The sequence below is a fragment of the Amblyomma americanum genome, chromosome 8, assembly GCF_052857255.1.
Source record: "Amblyomma americanum isolate KBUSLIRL-KWMA chromosome 8, ASM5285725v1, whole genome shotgun sequence".
In the NCBI taxonomy this organism is placed as follows: domain Eukaryota; kingdom Metazoa; phylum Arthropoda; class Arachnida; order Ixodida; family Ixodidae; genus Amblyomma; species Amblyomma americanum.
Window position 1 is genome coordinate 53412308 of NC_135504.1, and position 20522 is coordinate 53432829.

General features: G+C 49.4%; 1 long non-coding RNA gene across 2 annotated transcripts; it reads left to right on the plus strand.

The window, feature by feature from the left end:
* The first annotated feature begins 747 nt into the window (after positions 1 to 747).
* LOC144100326 (uncharacterized) lies at positions 748 to 10945 on the plus strand. 2 transcript variants are annotated; one of them, XR_013307615.1, is made up of 4 exons: positions 748 to 1008; positions 1796 to 1860; positions 5695 to 5772; positions 10469 to 10945. It is a non-coding gene; the product is annotated as an uncharacterized LOC144100326 (long non-coding RNA). The 2 variants fall into 2 exon arrangements; XR_013307614.1 differs by lacking the exon at positions 748 to 1008 and adding an exon at positions 1093 to 1210.
* Positions 10946 to 20522: the final 9577 nt, after the last annotated feature.

Sequence of the window (20522 nt, forward strand, 5' to 3'; positions counted from 1 at the left end):
CCGCCCTCCCGTCACGGCGCTGTTTGGGTGTCCACCGAAATGTAAGAAAGTACTGCGGCGTTTCCCTTCCTTAAGAAACCCTTTTTTGGGCTTCGAAAAAACATGATACTGATTACCACTCCTAATTCTCTCCAAAAGCGATAGCTATGACACCTGTCTTCTTCCACACTCACCCTCCGCCCTTCCGTCACGGCGCGGTTGAGGTATCCACCAAAATTTCAGCGCCATTTCCCTTCCTCAAGAAACCTTTTTTGATCATTTCAGACGCTCAAAAAAGGTTTCGGAAGAGAAATGGCGCAGTACTCTGAAATTTCGCCTTAATTGGTACCCGCCGCAGTGGCCCAGTGGTTACGGCGCTCGGCTCCTGATCCGCAGTTACCTGTTTCGAACCCAACCGCGGTGGCCGCGTTTCGATGGAGGCGAAACGCTAAGCTGCCCGTGCGGTACGATATCAGTGCACGTTAAAGATCCCAAGGTAGTCGAAATTATTCCAGAGCCCTCCACTACGGCACCTCATTCTTCCTTTCCTATTTCGCTCCCTCCTTTATCCCTTCCCTTACGGCGCGGTTGTGAGACAGATACTGCGCCATTTCATTTCCCCAAAAACCAATTTTTAATTTTTCAGTTTTCTAAATTGCCGCGTTTATGGAACCGAACTGTCTGTTCTAGCGACTGAAGGAAGAATGAAATGGGAAGTGCACGTGGCTTGGCCTTTCGCTCCAGCTGAGTCACAGCCGCTGCCACATGCAGACAAAGAAGAGTTGAAACAGATGTGAGAGGAGGGATTGAAATAAGTGACGCTCGCCGCAACAACTGCGTCCGCCGAAGTGACGACGACGTCTTTCGCAAGAGACACCCCCTGTGGCAAGAGCTCTTGGCAGAGTCCCCCAGATCCCAGAGCCCAAGGGACAGAAAGCCACCCTTCTTCTCACCCTGCGAGAGAGGCTACCAGCCGGAAAGAGAGCATGGATATGACTCACCTAGCAACAACGTGCCGACTTAGTGCAGGTGCGTAGGCATGTTTCATGACACATGTGCTGAACATAGGGAAACTTGGAAAAGATTCGTTGCATCAGATGGCTATCACTGGCATTAAGAAGCAGGCTTCGTCGACGTGGCAGACACCAAGTCGACGCGAGAGAAGCAGCCAGACTTCGTTGTGTGTGTGTCGGCGATCGATAGTACGCTAGCCTTCTGCCTTTCGACCAGTGTAAGTTTTTGTGCGATGGTTATTTGTTCCATCTAGTGAATATATGTGGTTGTTTGTTGGTAGTCTCTTAAAAATGGCATTTTCATGAATTAGGTTAAAGAAGCGAACGCTACAGGAATTATGCGATCGTGTCTGCTCAGTAGATGCGTGCACTTAATGAAATTAGGTTGCTTAGCTTCACAAAACAGGTGCGCAACTGTGAACACGAGCCAAATTCGACAAAATCAAAAGTTTAGGAATGTACCCATAGTATGTGAGAAACGTGAAATATAGCATGATATATTTTCGGATATCTAAGACCTTAGATGTCTCTTAACGTGAGTTTTCTATTGCATGGTGCTTGGGGTAGGTTTTGCTTTTCCTTTCCTTTTTACATGTATCTGGGGCTTGCAGTGTTAATACTGCCTTCGAATACATAACCTGCCGCAGTGATTTCTTTTTTTTTTGCATGTTCTGAGACTGTACACTATGCATGTTATATAATATAAACGAACCTCACAAGAAGTAAGAATGGATGGTTAGTAGACAGTTAATTACATAAATAATGGGCGCACAATAATTCAATGCGTGTTTTGTTCGTTTCAGCTTCATAGAAGCTATGCACTTCTCTGTGGCGTTGCGGGTACTGGCCTTTGCTGTTGCCGCCTGTGGTAGGTCATGTTTACTGCTACGTTGTACATGTTTGCATTTAAAGATACTATTCAAAATCTTAGTTCTTTTCACAATAGCAGAAGTTACTATCGCAACTGTGCTCTGCAGTTTGCTTCATTCGGCATTGAGTTTACCCTCCGTTGGGCAGGTTGGGATCCAGTAAACAATTAACCACAGCGAAAAATGATCTGCGGTTGCTGTGTGGGCGCAAAAGTAAGCGGATTCATGCAGTGTTGAGAGAAAGCTGCCGTTCTGCAAAACAATAAAATTATTAAAGGCTTAAAAGCACTGTTACTGAGAAGGTTCATAGCAGTGCATAAGAGCAAGGTTTCCGGCTAGTTGGGGCTGGTTATAAAACGAAATAGTGCGAGGAACTAGGGGCAACGAGTAATAATATAACGAGCGTTAACTACAAACCTTAATTTTAACCCGCAGCAAAACGTTTCAACAGACAACAGGAATGAGTGTAAAACGCGGCTTTGCTTGCTGATCACCAGAATTCAGTGCAGATACATCAAAATTTAAAAAAGAATTACAAGAAAGGAAGGAAAAAGTCGAGTTAGAATCGAGGGTGTTGCAGAAAATTTACAGGCACGAAAAATAGAACTTGGGATTAGAGGGGCAGGTATAAGCGATAAACAACGGAATAGACTTGATAAATTTGATCAGCATGAACCACACGACATAAGACCGAAGAAAACAAAAAGGACATTAGAAAATAGAAAGTATAAACACATGGTAAAAAAGGGGGCTAGTTGGCAGCTAATACTAAACCAGAGGCCGTTGAGTCGATCACCATGAATGGACACGCGGGAAAGGTTATGCATTTACCGTCACACCCAGGAATCCCAGGTCTTTCCTAGGGATGGTGCACTTATGCTTTGGTCATTGAGTATTCACCGTAGTAGTTCACAGTTGCTCATAGCAACCGTTTCGAATGTTTTATTTGCCGGCTTTTGATGCTTTTTTAGTCAATATACTCTAATTCATGAAAGGAGGATATCAGTGTTCGTTACTTAATCGAAATATGCAAGATGATACATTGACAGTGGCTGCATTGTCAGACCTTGAATAAACGGCCTCTTCTTTCTAATGGACCTTAGTCGACAACATCTCAGATGACATTGTATTGCCGTTCAGCAAAGAAAACATCTACAGACGATTACAATAGTCAGTAATGCGAAGTTTGAGCACAGCTCTTCACTCGCCAGCTTTCGGGGTGCGTGTTACGCTGCTAAGCACCCTGCTGGATCTTCCCGTGGGAGCCACTTTCTCGCTTTCTACTCCTCTGCTCTTTCCGTGGCAGGTGACAGTTCGCTAGGACACGCCACCAGCCACGGTTGTCAGGTGGTATGTTATGCCGACAACACCGACGACGACGGCTACGACACGAAATCCACGAATGGCGGCCTAAGAACTGCGCTATAAGAAAAAGAGAAGGCTGTATTCACTAAGCGCACTAAATACCATTACAAGGCTTCCCCGTTAAAAGCTGTCAGCTTCAGGGCGTGCACAAAACAGCCACTGCATTTGTTGTTGCAAGTTCTGCGTCGCCGAAGTTAAAACGAGTGGCCGACAGCGCAAACTGCCAACAGGCTGCTCTGAAAGCAGGCACGCATTGCCATCATAGCTAGATACTTATGTAAGGAATGCCGCCGGTTTCACTTCGCGCCACAGTGTTGTGCCTTCTGCAAAACATAGCCGGCCACTGCCGCGTTTTAACGCGGCAGCGTTAAAATCCCCGTTACCCAGAAAATCTGGCTTTGGCGTTGTAGGCATGAGCGTTGTGAGTGAAAACCAGGGTGGCCCACGAGGCCACCGGCCGGTCGGTCGCTTAGGCCACATGACCATCCGGCGTCGTCACAACCTGTCTACCGGATTTTGAGCAAATTGACCACCGTGGCAGGTGGTAGCTAAAAGATTGATCGCGGGAGGTTGCTCGGGAAGAGAAACCTAGGCCGCCTGCGTTCGCAGGGCAGTGGAGCATCCCTTAACCGCTGCACGATTGCGCAAGGATTGGTGTGAGGACTCCCAGGAATGTATGAATGTAAATTTGGGAACGGCCAATTTCACATTATGAGCATGAACTCATTAACGCTATCGCGTCATATCCTTAAGGAGGAGCTTAAGTGTCCCCTCGAATTTTTTTCTGAAATTAATGCCGTGTGCTGATGGGACAACAGACGACGAGGACAAAGTGCGCCTGTGGGCGAGTCAGCCATCTTGAAAAAGTGCACTCTTCTCTCCTTTGTCAGCGCAACTCTGGCAAGTCTTCGTTACACTTTCTGGGCATTCGGCGATCGTGCCTACTGGTTCCCCAGAGCCTTGCGTCGACAGGCTCCTGGTTCTGCTCGCCACGGCCATGCGTCACCAGCAGCAGCGCGGATAGCCATAACGGCTTGTCATGACCAGCGCCACGTCCACCCTCAATTGGAAAGAACCTCGAAGAGGCATGCACTCTGCTCAGTAGCCGCCCGCAGCTGTCCAGGCAGAGTCCGGTTCCTCGCCCGCCCGAGCGCCGCCAGCACCAGCCGCGATACCCCAGAGAGGCCGGCCTGACCGCGGCATGGAGAGCGACCAGTCCGGGTACGAGAGGGAAGGCTCGAAGCAGGCGCCGAATCCAAAGCAGAATGACACTGGTGAGCTGAAGGCAAGGCGGGGTCGGAAGAAGGCAGTGGTGGCCTCATGGGTGGCCGACTCAGAAACGAAGCACGGCCCGCGCGGGAGATGAAGTGGATCGTTCGCATAACCAAGCGGTGGATGTCAGCGCTCCGTCTAAGGGCAACTCCAACCCGATAATGGAGAACGCATTATTCGCTGCCAAAAGACGTCGGCCTAAAAAGGCTGCGGACGTCCCAGGCAGTGAAGATCCCGGGCCTTCAGCCAGTCACACGAAGAGCAGGACTTTTCTCCACAAGGCACGTCCTTCAGTATGACTATAGGTTCCCTATCAGCCATCACCGATGGGAGTGCAGTTGGGGCAAGAAGTGTCGTTCAAAGACGTGTGGGCGATCGCGTACCAGGTCCTCAGAAGCGGCGGCGGTCCCGCTCGACGTCCTCAAGGCGCAGTGGCGGACGGAAGCGCGGAGGAAGACGCCGCCACCGCTCCACGAACGAGTAGTCGGGGGGTAACCCCGCAAGGGGCCGCATAAAAGGTTCGGCGTTTCAGCTCTGGCGGAAGGAAGCGGGCAAAGCACGCGGCAATAGCTTTGAAAATCAAGTGAGGCTATGAGGGACGCCGTAGTGAAGGGGTCCACAAATTTCGGCCAACTTTTTAAAGCGCACTGACATAATGCAGTACACGGGCCTCTAGCATTTCGCCTCCATCAAAATGCGACCGCCACTAACAGGATCGAATTCGCGCCTTTCGAGTCAGCAGCTGAACGCCATTACCACTGAGCCACCGCTGCGTGATTGAAAGTGTTCTGTCACTCAAGTCTTAGATTAGTGCCTATAAGGATACGCGTGTGCCATGTGATGACCAAGTGAGCGATCCGGATAAGCGATGCTTTGCGAAAGCGCATTGGAATTTTTCATTCCTGTCCGAAGAAGCGCTCCTTTTCACTTTGAGAAAGTACAGGACTTTAAAATATTTTTATTTTTTATCTGATTGTTGAGAGTTTAATGGAAGTAATGTCCAGTGTTTCATAAAAATTTTCATTTTGTTTTCCTGTAGTCAAGGCCTTTGACACCTCGCCTGTTCACTGAGTTTTTAAAAGATCATACAAGAGATGGTCCCGAAGGGTAGGAATAAGATGAGGCAAAAATCGGTTTATATCTCGTAACCACATATGAGAGCTCTGTCTTAAGGTGGTTGTTCTTTCACCTTGCAGCCTTGTTGGCCGTCGCATCCGAGTACCCTGGCATGCCAGATGGCTTCAACGGCGCCGTGGCACGAGTGGAAGAAAGCCGTGGGTTTCTAGATCCTCTCGTGACCGCGGCCAGTAAGGCGTTTGAAACTGCGGCTGGCCTGTTTGGCGTTGAAGGGTAGACCCGCGCCAGTTCACCGCAATATCACTTCATGCATACCTGCGTCTGAAGCTGACACTTTCCCAGAACTCCTACGGGTAAATCTGTGCGAAGATATGCACACGCTATCAAATGTATTCAGCAGCAAATCGGAGTCATACGCAACACTCTGGACGACCGAATAGTTAACGTTTGCTTTCAGCTCGTGGTACGAATCACTTGGAGGTCTCAGATTATCCGTAAATATGTACTTGTAACGGCGTTCGTATCTGTGTGCACAGTTCTGAGCACGAATGGGAAATAAACTTCAATTAAAAGTGGGAAACAATTGTAGTGTTTACTTTAGATGTTTCGGAAGCCTGCACAGAGCAGTGTATGACGTCCTGTGTCCTACAGAGCCACCCCTGGCAAACCGCAGCGCAGCGTCGCTTAACTTATGGAACCTTTAAAAGATAATTACTATGTACAGGCCGCAGACAGGTGTCGCCTATGCGCCAGTAACTGATGCAGTTAGGGTGCTGCGCAGGTGCCCAGAATAGCGAGGATGCTGTACAGTCTCTGTCGAAGGTGTCGCGCCGTGTTTGTATCGCGGCAACGCTGTGGGGTTCATTTCCAATCACTAACGGTTAAAATGCCTTCAAGGTGAGTGAAATTTCGTATTCCTCTTTCCAAAAGTCCTACACCGGGGCTGAGAAAGTAACCCGTTCTGCTTTTTATTTTTCACAAAGTGTGCGACTTATCTAAAAGCGATCCTCCTTGTCAAAGAATTTCAGCGACCAAAACTAGCCACCACACTTACCTCAGTCTCGTCGTTGTGTTAGTGATTCTGTCGGTATTCGGTAATGCCGTGTTTTACTAAACTTGTACTCTAAAAGCAGTGGGACGCTTAATGTTCGCCTCTAAGAGTACATAATGATAGCGTTATCGGATCCCGTTCACATCGGCTGCACAGTTATCTAATTGGTAATTAGCACACTCATATTTAGTTATGCACGCCTCAGTACATGTCTCCGAGACAGTTCATTAAGTCAAAGATGACAACGCATTCACTAGGTCTACCTTTTTAGAGCTTAAACCAACAAGCTTACGTGACCTGCGGATAGCGTGCCCGTGTAGAATTCCGAAGCTGCTGGGTTGGATTGCCATTGAAGCAAGAGTTAACGCAACTTTCTTTGGAGCTCAATTTTATTAATTCTTTGCTTCCATCGGCATTTTCCGCCCACGGCCGACGACGCTTACGGCGACATCTGCTTTTCTGCAACATGAGACAACAGCAGAAGCTCTATATTTCGAATTTGAAGCACACCCAACGTTTGTGGGTCTGACCGAAGGTTTAACTGAAGAAAATTTGATCTTGACAAAGAGCTGACTCACTGGCCGTAACCGCACTGTTGGCGCGTAAGATGAAGCCTCTGATGCGTGTAGCGACGTCGCTTCTGGGCTAGTGGTAAGTTGTTTCCTTGCGGCTGCCAAAATTCAGTCCTTCCAACCCCCGCGACGACAAGTGCACTTGGGAAGACATGGGTGATGTTCCCACGGTCAAGGACCTCAACGGAAGGAACGGCGACCACCTCACACTCCCCACATCCCCTTCCCCCTCCCCTGATCCGCAGGAGTGATGCCCAAAGGGCCCACATACGTCGGGACCAGTATCCCCTCCCCAGAATATTTCATAGCACCAACCACCACCACCACCAAGACATGGGAGATGGAATGGCGTGAAGCGACAAACTCCAGAGCATACGCCCCGACTTGCCAGGACGCTGACGGGGCCAAGTTAGATCCACTTGTAGCGAAACTCCAACAGAGCGCCCGCGTGACGATATCCCTAGGAACGGGGAGCGTGCTTTCAGCTGGTTGATATCGTACAATTGAGTAGGAAATTGAAATCAAAGTTACGTTATTATGGCATAAATTTGGCGCGGACTGTGATGTTTTCTGCACGAAGGAAACGGCCAACGACGACGAAGACAGAAGTCTGTTTCGCCAAGTCAGGAAATAGTTGACATCCTAGCAGTTGAGCTGATTTACCTTGATAGGAATTATAACTGCCAAGTTAAGTCGACTGGTGGGTGACGGTCGTGAGCTCAGTTAATTCTTATCCGACTTTTACAATAATCGTTCTACCTCGGTCTTCGTCGGTCTTGGCTTTCTTTGCATGTTATGTAAACGCATGCTGTGGCTCCTTCCTACAGGCATCTGCTTTAATACAGTGGGAATTATTGTGAATGTTACAGTAATATAAAAGTGAATCGCATTGCCTAATTTCACTACAAACACAAACGAGTGGCAGTAATGAAAGTTGTGTTGCGTCGGAAGCCGTGATTTATCAACTCACATGTGCAGACAGATGCGTCGAGACAGAAAGAGAAATGGCGTCTTGAACTATAGGAAGGTGGCCACCGCCCACTAAGTTGCCGAGGTGCCTTCAAACTTAGACCTCGGTGATAGTAAAGCGCATTGAGCTTAGCGCCTACGACCGAAACGCGGCCGAGCTCAAAAAGGATCACAGTTACTTACACACTACAAATGTAGCATCAACATTAGGGTTTTGCGCTAGGTTAACTGGCGTTAGCATAACTACGCCACGAAGAGAGTTTACAATCGAGTGACGTAAGAATGAGGCTGCAACACGCGAGGCTGAATGGCCCCTACGCAGCGGCGTGACTAATGACAGCATGGCTAATGCTGTCAATGTGGCGTGACTAATGACATACAACACGTACTCTTCGGAGAAAAAAAAAACATGATTTGAAGTTCATTAACGCGGCAGTTCGGGTATGCTGCTATTGGATGACAGGATGCAGACGCAAGGAAAGAAACGACGATACACACGAGCGCCGACTTACATCAGCTTATCTCAAAGCTCGGCCCGGAATATATAGGTATATACATTCTAAAGGCAACCCGATACTGGAGAAGGCAGCTGCCGCTGTCAAGAGTCGTCCGCCTAAAAAGGCTGCGGACGTCCCAGGCAGTGCAGATCCCGGGCCTTCAGCGAGTCACACGACGACCAGGGCTTCTCGGCGCAAGGCACGTCCTTCAAGCATGCCTATAGGTTCGCCATTGGCCATCACCGATGGCAGTGCAGTGGGGGCAAGAAGCGTCGCTCAAACACGTGTGGGCGATCGCGTACCAGGTCCTCAGAAGCGGTGGCGGTCTCGCTCGACGTCCTCAAGGCGCAGTGGCGGACGGAAGCGCGGAGGAAGACGCCGCTACCGCTCCACGAACGAGTAGTCGAGGGGTGACTCCGCAAGGGGCCGCATAAAAGGTTCGGCGTTTCAGCTCTGGCGGAAGGAAGCGGGCAAAGCACGCAGCGAGCTTTGAAAATCTAGTGAGGCTACGAGGGACGCCGTAGGGAAGGGGTGCGCAAATTTAGGCAAACTGGGACTTTTTAGCGCGCACTGACATAATGCAGTAAACGGGCATCTAGCATTGCGCCTCCATTGAAATGTGACCGCCACTAAGGGGACGGAATCCGCGTCTTTGGAGCCAGCAGCCGAACGCCATTACCACTGAGCCAACGCGGCGTCATTGAAAGTGTTCTGTCAGCTAAGTCTTAGATTAGTGCCTATAAGAATACGCTTTTGCCATGTGATGGCCATGTGAGTGATCTAGATAAGCTACGCGTTTCGAGAGCGCCAAGGCATTTTTTCATTCGTGTACGAAGAAACGTTCTTATCACTTTGAGAAACTGCGCTTAAAAAGTGTATTCTAGGTTGTATCCAGCAGGACTTCCTAGTGTTTGTCGTGTGAGTCGTTTTGCGGCGTGATATCAGAAGTTACGTTACAATATCTTTATTTTTATCTCATGTTTCACAGTTAAGTTAAAATAATATTGATATCCAGCGTTTAATAAAAATTGATGAAGGCCTAGCACTGTTAGGCCAGGATATACGTAGCGTAAGCACGGCGACGTCTGTTTCGGAAGAGATAATATATGAAAAGCGCGCATTCACTACATGCGCCTTTAATTATTCACGGTTAAACCTTGACCCATGGTGGCGGAGTGGTAGCGTATCCGACTCAAACGCCAAATGCCCTGGTTCGGCTGCCAGCCTCGACACAGCGGTTTTTTTTTTTCAATGAGTGTGCGTGGGTAGACAACGTGGTTTGCCACGTGGTCAGTCACATGGAGCGGAGCAGCTGCCGTCTGCGCGGCGCCGTGGCTGATCACGTGGTTCGTCACGCAGTTAGTCGCGTGACCAGTCACGTGGTTGGTCACGTGGTGCGGTTTCCAGAGGATGCGCGGACCGGCGAGGCGCGCGCGGCGGCTCCGGCGCCAGCTATGCGCCGTGTGACGTCACTGCTCGTCTCGCATGCGCAGCACGGCTGTCCAGGAGCCACGCGAAACTGCCCAATCTCGGTCAGTTTAGCTTACGGCACAAAACTTTTTAATATATTTTCCTGTAGTCAAGCCCTTCTATGACACCTCGCCTGTTCACTCAGTTTGGAAACAGAGGAAACAAGAGATGGCCCCGAAGGATAGACAGAAGATACCGGACAAAATCGGTTTCCGGTGTATCTTTCTGGAAACTATTCCTATAGCAGCTCGAACATGTTCCGACACGGTTTATTTTGCGCCCTGCATCGCACGTGAGAACTCTCTGTTAGTGTGATTGTTCTTTCACCTTGCAGCCCTGTTGGCCGTAGCATCCGGGTACCCTGCCATGGCAGCTGACGTCAACGGCGCCGCGGCACGAGTGGAGGAAAGCCGTGGGATCCTAGATCCCCTCAAGGACATGGCCAGTAAGGCAGCTGAATCTGCGATTCGCCTGTTCGGAGGTGGCCGCTAAGCTCGCGAAAATTCACCGCAATATCACTTCATCCTTTCCTGCGTCTGATGCCAACAGCTTCCATGAACTCCTACGGCTAAAACTGTACTAGCATATTCACATACTATCAAATGTGTTAAGCACTACATGTGCAGCACACATACAGCAGCACAAGCAGCAGCACAGACCGCTCTGGATAATCGATTAGCCGACGTTTGCTTTCAGCCCGTCCTACTAATGACTTGGAGAACCCACATTATCCGAAAAAAATGTACTTGTAGCTGCGGTCGTAATTCTGTGCATGCACCTTTGTAGGAATGGGAATAAAACTGGAATTTAAACTGGGAGATAGATGGAGTCATTACTGTAGATGTTTCGAAAGCCTGCACATAGCAGTGAATGACGCCCTGTGTCGCTTTGCGCGATTGCGTGTGGATACCTGTACAGAAGCAGGTCTGATATGATTTTTTTCAAGGTAATACCTCAAACTCTTGGAGCTGGAACTTGTTGCGAGCCCTGAATTACGAACGTGTGTAGCTCCCATGTAATTCACAAAATTCCGACGAAGCTTTAACCACTTGGGCAGTCGAGCTACAAATGCAAGCGAGGCGGTTCCAATGACAGAAATGGGCTCTTGGCGGGATGCCTCACTCAACCAAATTCAGTGCCTTCTATCGGTTACACTGCTTGCCACGGCGCTATTTCAGCGTGACCACATACATCGATGCTGCTAAAGCGTAAGCACAGAAAACCAACGCTGCACCTGCGGGGCTGCACTTGTTCTTGTGTAGGTGAGCAGCAGCATTCACACAGCGTTTCACTCAGTCGGTGTTGTGGTTACTACAGTGTTGTTACTATAGTGTTATGGTTACAAAAGATTACTACAGCCAGCCGTACTCGTACAGTGGGGCACCACTGTGGTGCACACAGCTTCTGCAGGGAGGAGAGCGGCAGAGCGGTTCCCACCAATTAAACAGGCTTTCAAGTCCGTAAAGGCGGCCTTTATTCACTCGTAGTGCACATCGTACGCAGCGCTCCACAACATGGTAGTTTGTTTTCCTCTATCTGCTATGCATAAATGGGCAATGCAGTGGTGTCCACATAACTTCGTGTTGGCAGGCGGATGATAGGCGCATGTTAGAAGCACTCTCAGATGTTACAAAGCCCGCTTGCTCTGCATACTGCGACGGCACTTCGTAGCGTTTCGGCAGCCCGGCGGAAGATGGCGCGCGATCCCTGGGTTTGAGAGTACCCGCGAACCGGTCCCGTTGCGAGAGTGCTGTATTCTTGTCTATACAGGCTGGAAATAAGTGCAAGGCTGGTTGGTTGGAAGCACAGGTAGGTCCCCGGGAGTCTAATTCCATTGCCTGGATCCACCACACATACTTCCGGAGTCTGAAAAACCGCGAAAATCACTTGACGGTTAGTAGCTGGGCAGCGATTCGCAAGTCCGAACCGGACCCCTAAAAGTCGTGGAGGAGCCCGAGGCAGCTGCCCCGGGTTAGGATTCCCTGTCTCCGAGTCGGAGCTATTGCGTCGTTGGGTGGTCGGGCATCCCGTGAGTCGAGCCGCACCAATGGTCAACATCGACGCCCTCCCTGTCCTGGCCAGACAGGAGTCGAGCAACGATAAAATGAGGGTCAATGTCTCGCTGTCCCCAGTCCCATCCCATTACCCATAACCCTTCCCTCAGTCCCATTCCCACAACCTACGTCCCACCCCCTCCGCTACGTCCCAGGGGAGATCAGGGGAGTCTCCCCGGGCCCGCTCCCCCGGCTGTGGGTCGCTTAGTAGCATTACCCCCCTCATTTTTCTTATTTTCCCAACTACGGGTGGCAAAAGCACAACATTGCCTTCGGGCCTTTTCATTTATATTACGATTGGGTTAAGCCTGTTATACTTAAGTAGCACAGGCAGGGGCCTATTGGTTTACATTCCTTTTCTGGTTGCCCCACAATACTTTTGTTTCACCTAATATGTTATAAAACATTGAAAAATAGGCTTTCTTAGTAAGGAGTGCGTTTTCTTCGGAAGAACATTGTAAGCGGTGAATACAGCTAAGATGTGCTGACAAGCAGGATGAATAACTAATATAGAATAGCTAACTTATAAACTGTTATTATTAGGATACTTAACTATTCAGAGGTGTGTAGCGTACTCTAAGAACCGTATCGGTTATTATAATTTCTAAAGAGGTGTTATCCACCGCGCTATGGCCCAAGAAATGTTGGCTATTTCGACGAGTTCTTTCACTGGAAAGGTTGATTTGCCTGCAAGCGTCTAGAAAACGATCGTATTTTGGCGCGCCGTAGCCAAAATTTGTTGGGCCACAGCGCTGAGGGCTGTGGCGTTTTCGAAATTCTACAAAATGATAGAGGTGTTACTTAGAGTCGGCTACACACCTCTGAATAGTTAAGGAACCTAACAATAATAGCCAAAAAGTTAACTACTCAATATTGATTAACCAGCCTGCTAGCTGTCACATCTTAGCTGCATTCTGATGTACTACATCGCCGACAATGCTATCCCGAAAAAAGCGGTCTGTTAAGCCAGAAAGCCTATTTTTAAAAGTTTTTTAAACTCTTAGGTGAAACACCCTTTATATAGTGTGCTAGCGAACCGTTTACTTGGCTGTAAGCCATGTTAATGGCTGTCAGCCACGTCAGACATGTTAGAGAGCAACCTAGGAGGCAGATGGGGCACCTAGTACACGTGACTTTGCGGCGTCATAACCTGCCCCACCAGGTAGTGAGCTACCTACCCACGGTGGAAGGAGGTTGTTACATTAATGATTGATCGCTCGGGAACAGCAACCCGGGTCGCACAAGACCCTCCGCTGAAAGCACCTACCATCGCAGGGCGGCGGCGCATCGCTCAACCCGTGTACCACAACAGGAGGGGTGTGTGGATTTCCCGGTTTGTGAATGTGAAGTGGAGAATGACCTTCTGCATTTATGGGAGTAAACCCTTTATGCTATCACGCCATACCCTTAAGGTAGAGCTACCCTTAAAGTGACCCTGAAATGATTTAGATGGGCATATTCTACTGCAATAAATCTGTAGACGTGGTGTTTGTGGGTATTCGAGACAAGTTTGAAAGCTTTGCGTGCACCTCAAAATTTAGAACTGATTTTAAAAATAGCTGCTCGCAGTATCTGGAAACCGATTAGTGCGACACACTTCTCCGCGCGTCCCCAACGCTGGTGACGTCAGTGGGCAGGAGGGCCAGCCTTCAAGCTCGCCCCGTCTGCCTACTGACGTCATCAGGGTAGGGGACGCGAGGTGAGGTGTGTCGCCGTTGGCGGTAGCGAGCTACTGCGAACAGAGATTATTAAAAAAAATATTCATAAACTATAGGGGCGGACCGCCAGGGGGCGTCGAGGAGTACGGACGCGTTCACTTCGGCTCCGCGAAATCAGTGATTTCATGGCGGATTTTTCCTACGTTGACCGTAAATGTCCTTGAAACCTGTTTCCTAAGGTGCAAGCAACCCGAGGATACGAAATTTGTGCCTGTAAGTGCATCTTTAAAGCCTATATCGTCACTCCAAGTTCGCCAGCACTACACGCTACGATAGGCCTACTTCGACCGGGAAGGCGGCGACCGGCGAGCTCCTGCCATCGCCGACCGCGCCCGGCTCCACGATGACGATGGAAGTGGCGGTGGTGGGAACCGACATCGACCCCAAAGAAACCGAAAAAGAAGAATGGATTATGCGACTGAAGAAGCGAGCGGAAAAATTGGAGAACAACGAACGCCACCTAGGACACCAACATGGTGCCGGAGACGCGGCGGCAGCGAACGCCACCACTGTTGCGACGACCGACGGCAGCGACACGAGAGCCTACAGAGAGGCGGGACGGAAACTCGCTGAACGTTCAATAGCCTCAGACCTCCCGAGACTTCCAGCGACCGGATGGAAAGTAGTTCTGCGTCCCAAAGAAGGACTCACAATGCTGAAGAGCACCACCGAGATGAGAATTGCGGCGGCCATCAGGGAGAACGCCGGAATCAAGGACGAGGAGGCACTGAAGGACAGACTAGCTATAAACGCCAAGCAAGGAACGATTACCTACCACTCGCCTAGCTACGAAAACGCGAGGAAGGTGGAGAAACTTGAAACTGTCAAGATCGGAGACAAGGAACTCGGTGTGACCACCTACATGAACGCACCAGAGAGTTGCGGCAGAGGAGTCATCCATGGAATTGATGTGGAATACACACACAAGTATGTACTAGAAGGACTGAACATTAACGGATTCAACCCTCTAGTCATAGATGCACGAAGAATGGGGAAGACTAAATCTTTCCTAATCACCTTTGAAGAAGAAAAAGTACCACGCAGAGTAGTCTTGAGCGGAATCACTTTCAAGTGCTTTCTATACAAGAAACGCTATGAGGTCTGTTACAAGTGCGGAGGACTTGGCCACCGCTCGGACGTCTGCGACAGTGAGGTGACCAAGTGCCGCGGCTGTGGCATGACATCGCCCCCCGAGGGGCACCAATGTACACCGCAGTGCCAACTATGTGGCAAAGAACACTACACCGGGGACAAGAGGTGCAAAAATCTCTTTCGCACCCCTTATATTGTCAAGAAACGCCAATGGGAAGCCAAACAGGAGGCTGAAGAAGCGAAGCAAAAAGACCGAAGGAACAGCCGCTCCCGTGATAGATCCGGCAGCAGAACGAGGTTTCGGTCAGAGTCGTTCCCCCGGCTACAAACCGGACAGCAACAGCCACGCAAGGAGCAAGCTGCAAAGGTGAGCTGGCCAGCTAAAGTTTCCCAGGACTCCGAGACAGTTAAAGAATTAAAAGAACTTATTAAACAGCAGGCAGATCAGATTAAGACTTTAACTGATTATATTAAGAAGCAAGAAGAGCGGATCAAAATGCTAGAAACGACAGCTAAACAACGCGAGGAAAACAAACCGCAACAGGAAAAGGCAATGGCGCCTATGCAAGTGGAGCAGGATAGAGAGGTTGAGACAGAGAAGGTTGAAAAACCCCCTTCAAAAAAGAAACGTACCAAAGAGTCGGATCTTGAGACCAAATTCGAACAACTAAACGACAAACAACAACAGGACATGAAACTACTGAACGGAACACTAATGCAATTCATGAAACAAGTCACAGAAACGATCAGAGTAGAATTTGCAAAGCGAGACGCTGCTCTCACGGCGGAATTTGAGAAAAGGGACCAATGGATATACGCGGAATTCCAAGCAACCAAAAATGCCTTGGCCAAAGAACAATAATACTATCTGGCAGTGGAACTGTAGGGGCTTTCTGCGTAAACGGGCCGTTTTACAATCGTTCCTTGCAAACGGAGACAAACCGGAAGTTATAGCTTTACAAGAGTGCGGGAAAAACGCGAAGCTGCCCGGTTACAAATCGTACCCGGGCCGAGGGGACAACACGCAGGTTGCCACCCTTGTCAAACGCAACGTTACCGCGCTGCAGCACGAGACAGGGCACGTCCAATTAGATCACACTCTAATCGAAATGATACCGCGTAAGCGGAGAGAGAAAAGCCTATTCGCCTTAAACGTATACAGCTCTCCGAAACAGAGAAAGGATTGCGGCTTCGACAGGCTATTCGCAAAAACGAAACAGATAGCGGGCAAAAACCCTATCGTCATTGTCGGGGACTTTAACGCTCATCATCCCGCATGGGGATACAAATATACGCAAATCAAGGGCAGAGAACTCTGGGACAGCATTCTCCACAATGAGCTCATCTTGATCACTGACCCCATCAAACCAACAAGACAGGGCAATAGCGTGAGTAGGGACACTACACCTGACTTAACACTCACCGGAGGCCAAATCACGGCAAGGTGGTGTAACACGGGGAGGACCTAGGAAGCGACCACAAAATTATTGAGATTGTGGTAGAAGACGGACCGCCCACACCGAGACCCAAAAAGGTCGCAGCGGTAAATTGGGATCTATTCAGGGCGAACCTTCCTACCCGAGACGCAATCAGGGACATAGAATCTTGGGGCACAGACCTTCTCGCAGCAGTTAAAGAAGCCACCGAAGAGGTGGAAGCAGACGAAACGCAAGAGGAGGTAGACAGGCGTATGATAGGCCTGTGGCGCAAGAAAAGGGAGCTAGAAGAAAACCTTGCTCAAAACAAGGGGAACAGAAACATACGTAAGCTCCTAGCCAAACAGAATAGAGATATCGAGGAGCACGCGCTGAACTTAACCAGACAAAACTGGGGTAGTATCTGCGAGCAGATGGACCGCAGAATCAGCAAAGCCAACACGTGGAAAATGCTCAGACATCTCTTAGACCCGGACAAGACAAAGTATGAGGCACGACAACAACTACAGAAACTCGTATATAAATACGAAGGCACTAGCGATCAACTAATCTCTGAAGTGAGGGACAGGTACTTGAGGTGCACACCACCCACACCCCTCCCCGAGTACAAGGGCGCAGAGAATCCTCTTCTAGATGGGCCCATCACCATCGGAGAGGTTAGGGCGGAGTTGAACAGACTCAGAACTAAAACTGCGGCAGGTCCAGACAGAATCAGCAATCGCATGCTGAGGAATTTGGATGATGCATCAATTAGAAACCTAACAGCGTACATGCAGGAATGTTGGGACAAGGGCCGAATACCACCTTCGTGGAAAGAGGCCAACCTAGTCCTTATTCCAAAACAAGGTAAGAAACTAAGTCTCGAAAACCTGAGGCCCATTTCGCTTACCTCATGTGTAGGTAAGCTAATGGAGCACGTTATTCAAACGAGGCTAAACAGATTCCTAGAAGAACAAAAGCTTTACCGCGACACAATGATCGGATTCAGGACACATCTTTCTGCATGCGATGTTATGCTTCAACTTAAAGAACAAGTGCTAGACAACGAAACAGCTGATACCAGAGTAATAGTCGGCCTTGACGTGGCCAAAGCTTTTGACAACGTTGACCACGCAGCCATACTAGAACGCTTAGAAACTCTAAATGTAGGGGGAAAGGTATACAACTACGTGAAGGACTTTCTTTCAAACAGAACAGTTACTATCAGCCTAGGAGGGAAGGAAGAGAAAGGCATACGGCTGGGCAACAAAGGTACTCCCCAAGGCTCGGTCCTATCACCGACACTCTTCAATATTGCAATGATTGGCTTACCACAGAAATTGACGCGTATAGAAGGGCTCAACCACACAATATACGCGGACGACCTCACCCTCTGGGTTACCAGAGGCAGTGACGCGCACATCGAAGGTACCCTCCAAAGAGCGATCGAGGAAATTGAGTCGTACCTAAAACAAGTAGGACTCAAATGTTCTGCCGAGAAATCTGAAGCGCTCTTCCTCGGCCCACAAAAGAGACAAAGCCCCATGAACATGGGATAACGCTAACGGTAAACGGGGACAAAATACCATCAGTGGAGATGATTAGAGTACTGGGTCTTAGGATACAGACAAACGGTAAGAACACCGAAACGATACGAAAACTCGAATCGAGTGTAAGCTAGACGTGTAGGCTACTCAAAAGAATAGCAAATAAACACGCGGGAATGAAGGAGACGAACCTCTTAAGACAAGTTCAGTCATTTGTAATCAGCAGAATCACATACGTGGCACCATACCTACGGCTAGCCCAAGCAGAAAAAAACAAGATTGAAATCCTAATTAGGAAGGGCGTCAAAACCGCTCTGGGCCTCCCCCCGTACACATCCACCCAGAAAATTCTGAACATGGGGATTTCAAACACCCTAGACGAGCTCATTGAGGCTACCAGAGTAGCGCAACAACAACGCCTTCTACGCAGCCATTCGGGGCTAAAAATACTAGAAAAGCTAGGCTTCGAACCTCGAGCGCGGCTCAAACACACGGAGAATATCCCAACAGACATAAGGAACAAAATCAGAATCCCACCACTCCCAAGGAATATGCATCCGGTACACCATGAGGGTAGGCGAAAGGACAGAGCGAAAGCTCTGCAGAAAAAATTAGCCAATAGACAGGACGTGGTTTACACGGACGCGGCGGAATATGAAGGCAGAACGGGTTTCGTAGCCCTGGCGACCAGGGAGGGCGGAGACCGAGTCTCGTGCTGCAGCACCCAACAGAGTGATGCAACAGCGGCTGAGGAGGTAGCCATTGCGCTGGCTTTAACTCAACGGAATGTTAAGGTGATTATAACAGATTCCAAATCGGCTATCCGCAACTACAACGCAGGCAGGGTATCTGTCGAAGCAGTCAAAATTCTCACAGCCGGCCCGACACCGGCAGAACTAACTAACCTTGTTTGGACTCCGGCCCACGAGGGCCTCCGGGGAAACGAGACAGCGCACGCATTGGCCCGAGGACTCACACACCGGGACCCCAATGCGGTCTCGTCGAGTAGAGAGTCCCTTCAGACGAGCGAGGAGCTGAACACGTACCAAGATATTCTTAACCATTACAGATTAGGAAGACAGACATTACCTGGAGCATGCAAGGGCCTCAGCAAAAAGGAAGAGGTCATATGGAGAAAGTTACAGGCGGGAGTTTTTCCGAACCCACTCGCACTAAGCAGATGGCATCCGGCGATCCAAGACCCCAGGTGTAAACAGTGTAATGAAATAGCAGACATGATCCACATGGTGTGGACATGCCCTAGCCACAACGAACCAGACAGGAATATAGAGTCCTGGGAGGCTTTAATGGCCAGCCAGAAAGAAGAAGAACAAAAAGAAGTCATCCGTCTGGCCCTGGACACCGCTGAATCCCAAGGGATCCCAGCCTGCTGAAAGGGGAGGAAGATGACGGCGGTCAAGACTCGTCTTTTTCGCCCTCTGATTCCTTGACGGGTGCAAATAAAGTTATTTCATCATCATAAACTATAGGGTCCACGCAGAGACTTCAGATTTGGCTAGAATGCCCACAAAGGCCACCTCTAGAGATTTGTTGCTCTAGAATATGCGCACCCGATTCCTTTCACGGTCTCTTTATATGTCTTCTTCAATTTTTGTTCTTATATATTTCCGCCATAATGTATACTTTAGCGTCCATTTTTCAGTTTGATACCGATATCTGGGCTTTCGTTTCGACACGCTTTCCTTAGATCGTGTGTATGGCTTACATGAAATAAAGTGTTAGGTTACGTAGGAAGAGATGACCGTTGATTCGAGCCTAATATGAGGACCATCCCGAAATCTCTAGAAATGCTGATTTTGAAAGCTTCTAATTTCGTATTTAATCTCTTGAGGAACGCTATTGTGAGAGTGTTGCTTTCTTCACCCCTGCTACATGTCTTCTGGGGTGCGCCGAAGAAATCCTCTAGTTAAAACGTCGACCCATTGCTTAGACAATGATAATCGATTTGCTGGACAACCAAATGCCAAGAGAAGGTGCGGTTGTGGACCGGGCAGTCATTTTAGTTCAGTGGCTGTGTTTTGGGATCGCCTTGAGGGCTTCTTCATTGCCGAGGTCGGAGAGAGGCTGCAGGCTCGCATCTTTCCCTTTCCAGAGGTCTTCGCGCTTTTCTTCTCTCCTACTGACGCATGTGGGGCTTCGAGAACCACATTCTACCACATTATGTTCATCTGCCGACAACTGCAGCCACCGGCCCAATGGGCCCTCGCGGACTCGGAGGGGGTGGGAGGTCGTGGTCTCCAGATCCGACCTGGCCTCTCGCAACTGAGGCTGGTGCAGTGGGCGGAAAAGGTTGCCATTAGACACGGGCTGCTGGCCACCACCCACGACCAGGAGCCAGTCCACCTCTGAAACTTTGAACTATAAGGGCTCCGACAATAAAAGTTTTTCACCCGCCGCGGTGGCTCAGTGGTTAGGGCGCTCGACTACTGATCCGGAGTTCCCGGGTTCGAACCCGACCGCGGCGGCTGCGTTTTTATGGAGGAAAAACGATAAGGCGCCCGTGTGCTGTGCGATGTCAGTGCACGTTAAAGATCCCCAGGT